The sequence below is a fragment of the Salvelinus alpinus genome, chromosome 2 (genome assembly GCF_045679555.1).
Source record: "Salvelinus alpinus chromosome 2, SLU_Salpinus.1, whole genome shotgun sequence".
NCBI lineage: Eukaryota > Metazoa > Chordata > Actinopteri > Salmoniformes > Salmonidae > Salvelinus > Salvelinus alpinus.
This window is the reverse complement of record NC_092087.1, coordinates 57006754-57010575: the sequence shown is the minus strand read 5'-3', so window position 1 is coordinate 57010575 and position 3822 is coordinate 57006754. Positions and strand designations below refer to the sequence as shown.

At 39.6% G+C, this 3822-nt stretch overlaps 1 long non-coding RNA gene across 1 annotated transcript; it reads left to right on the top strand.

Annotated features, from left to right (window-relative positions):
- The first annotated feature begins 1278 nt into the window (after positions 1–1278).
- LOC139551115 (uncharacterized) lies at positions 1279–3134 on the top strand. Its single transcript, XR_011670204.1, has 2 exons — positions 1279–1538; positions 2573–3134. It is a non-coding gene; the product is annotated as an uncharacterized lncRNA (long non-coding RNA).
- Positions 3135–3822: the final 688 nt, after the last annotated feature.

Genomic DNA, 3822 nt, shown 5'->3' with positions numbered 1-3822 from the left:
AAAACAATTCTAAAATAATACAAATTTAAAAAACTAATGCTCTCTCAATATACACATTATTTTCTGACAAGCAAGCACTTTGATATGGTCATTTTCACACTTTCATAAATTCATAGAATGTTTGGGAATGACATTTGGCAAAATTCCATAGCAAGTGGGAAAGCCACCGTGCGTTTGGACAATTAATAAACACTATAGTAAATAAAGCCTAATAAAAACATCTGTCTTGTCCAGGACCGGAGTCTATGCAGACCGGTGTGCCATAGCCAATCAGAGCTAGAGTAGACTTATATGCAAATAAGCCATTTGCCACATAGGCCTGCCATCATTGACTTAGAACTGGACTGTGTGTTTACAGGCAGTAGCAACAGTGCAACTTTAGATCATTAGAACGATTTCGCCAATGCCACAAAATAGACTTTAATGTAATTCTGCTAATATGTTAATACCACAGGAGTCCTCTTACATATTGGAACTTCACAATCAAACAACCATGAAAAGGTAGTCTCTCTCTCCCTCAGTTGCCTATGCACATCAACAAAATCAACAAATATTGGTAGTCAGAGAGAGATGAGCTAAAATCTAATAATGGAAATTTTGATAAACCCTCTCAAACTTTTGCATAGATAAACAATGGGGAATAGTAGTCTGCTCGTCCTTCTGCAGCTTGCCTGCCAATGAATGCTCATCCCAACCCACGTTTTGACAGCTGAATGGGAACTTGCCTGCCTGCCCGCCCGTTTGATCGATACTAAATATATTTGATTGTCTCCAAACAAACTAAGAGATATGCTAACTGTGGATGACAGTCTTTTAAGTTCAGCATGTTCAGCACAGCTAGCTAGCAAAGCGATTCACATTTCTTGCTAGCTAACCAAATGACACCTGCATCTCTAGCTGTAGCCACAGAAAAATGATATGAGGGGAAAAACTCAGTCACTCAGCCACTCCTCCAATGACATGACATCCTCCCGGCAACTAGCTAGCTAGCTAACGTTAGACTCCATGCTTTTAGATTGATAAATAAATAGCTAGCTACATAAATAGATACACTAGCCCAGGCGTGTCAAACTCCTAATCAAAAAGGATTTAATATCTCCAAATAACTCAAACATATCTACAGGGTGTTGTAACATTTAAACTTAAAACATGTTTTTCATTTTTTTACACTGCATGGATCACCGGTGTGGTTGAATGCAACATTGCTGTATGGTGCACTCAAAATGTATTGAGTGCACCATACGGCCAACAGCTGGCAGTAAAGTGGCATGACAAACGAGACATCCATGTCCTCTCTACTGTCCATACAGCAACCATGTCGGCCACAGGGAAGGTGGACCACCTGACGGGAGAGAGAAAAATCAAACCAGACTGTGTGCTTGACTATAACCTTAAAATGGGGGCAGTGGATAAGGCGGACATGATAAACAGCTTTGTGGAATGCACTTGGAAAACGACCAAGTGGTATAAGAAGATATTTTTCCATCTGATCGACACTGCTGCCCTCAACGGCTACATAGTTCACCGCCAACTAACAGGTGAGATGATTACTGAACAAGGTATTTTTTGTAAATGGACATACAGTTCACATACTAATCACATACAGAAACTACTATAACGTAATAAGGCACTTACTTTGATAGAAATGCAGACATTTCCAAAGTTATTATTAGTAATGAAAACAACAATGACTGCGATGCGGGCAACAGACGGAAAATGTGAACACGTGTGTGCAGATCCTGTTCTGACGGGAGATGTGCAAATGTCTGCAGACTTGAACTGCACAAACAATTGGAAAGTGCTCATGGAATTTTGTCCGGGTCAGAAATGTCTAAAAAATGTATTGTCCGCTAAAGTAAAAATGACTAATTTTATGTGAATGAATGAGGAGGCGGAACACACCTCAATTCAAACTGTTCTTAGAAAATAAAAACTTGTTACAAAATAATTTGAAATTGACAAGTTGGAAACAGCCTATAAATAAAAACAGGCTGCGTGCCTTGGTTTGAGGGCAGCACGGATTTACATTTACATTTAAGTCATTTAGCTGACGCTCTTATCCAGAGCGACTTACAAATTGGACCATTCATCCTGGTCCCCCCGTGGGGAATGAACCCACAACCCTGGCGTTGCAAGCGCCATGCTCTACCAACTGAGCCACACGGGACCACGGATTAAATGTACTGTTGCGTAACAATCACATTCTGGAATGAAGAGAACATTCTAACATCGCGTGCATAAAAAAACTCACTCTGGGGATATTTGGAACTCATGTATGAAAAGGTTAATAAACAAATTAGGCACATTTGGGCAGTCTTGATACCAATTTTTTAACAGAAATACAATGGTTCATTGGATCAGTCTAAAACTTGGCACATACACTGTTGCCATCTAGTGGCCAAAATCTAAATTTCAGCTGGGCTGAAATAATACATTATGGCCTTTCTCTTGCATTTCAAAGATGACGGTACAAAAAAAATATAAAAGAACAGTTGTTTTTTTCTTTGTATTATATTTAACTATACCTTGTCACCTAAAACCCTCACGCATCATCAAACTACCTGCCCTCCAGGACACCTACATCACCCGATATCACAGGAAGGCCAAAAAGATCATCAAGGACAACAATCACCCGAGCCACTGCCTGTTCACCCCGCTACCATCCAGAAGGCGAGGTCAGTACAGGTGCATCAAAGCTGGGACCAAAAGACTGAAAAACAGCTTATATCTCAAGGCCGTCAGACTGTTAAATTATCACAGAGGCTGCTGCCTACATACAGACTTGAAATCATTGGCCACTTTAATAAATGGATCACTAGTCACTTTAATAATGCCACTTAAATAATGTTTACATATCTTGCATTACTCATCTCATGTATATGCTGTATTTTATACCATCTATTGCATCTTGCCTCGCTGTCATTGCTCATTCATATATTTGTATGTATATATTCTTATTCCTTTACTTAGATTTGTGTGTATTAGGTAGTTGTTGTGGAGCTGTTAGATATTGCTGCACTGTCAGAACTAGAAGCACAAGCACTTCGCTACACTCACAATAACATCTGCAAACCATGTGTATGTGACCAATAAAATTTGATTTGTATTTTAATACATATCAGAGACTCAAACCATCTGCCTCCTGTGTCTGCATCTGGGTCTCAACCTATGGCGGTGTACACATTGTTGTATTACATCATGGAGCAAGAAAAGTATATTTTAATAATGGAGCATTTTCTAAATTCAAACTGCAACTGGATACGGACATTTTATGTGATTCCTGTTTCCCCGAATCGAGGACGAAGACGGCATCGCTAAGGTTGGTCGAAAATTCTCTGTGCTACACCAAACAGTACCTATCTTGTAACTCCCAGTGATGGATACCAAGAATCTTTGATTAAATCACAATCTGGTGTAACAATCTGTAGGTAAGACAACTGGTTGTCATGATGAAACAGTAAGAAACTTCAGTACGTTCAGGGAATACTTGTAAAGCTTTGTGAGGAGTGTTGTCATGACCAAACTGCCATTCAGGTCCTTGTGAGTCATCTGCTTGAAATCCAGCAAGATGTCTAATCCCTCAAGAGGGATACAGCTCACAGGAGTTCTGCTACAAAGACATGCAGGCAAAGGAATTCTACATTTAGAATCCACTCTAGGAAGAAGCCCAGGCACAACATGGTATTGTTTGTAAGACAAAACTATATAATTGTACTCTACTGTACAGTTTGATCTGTGCCAGCATAATATCAACATTAGGGTAGACTAGTTGAACATGCATACATGTGCACAGGTGCAGAGATTACATTTACAACAATATCT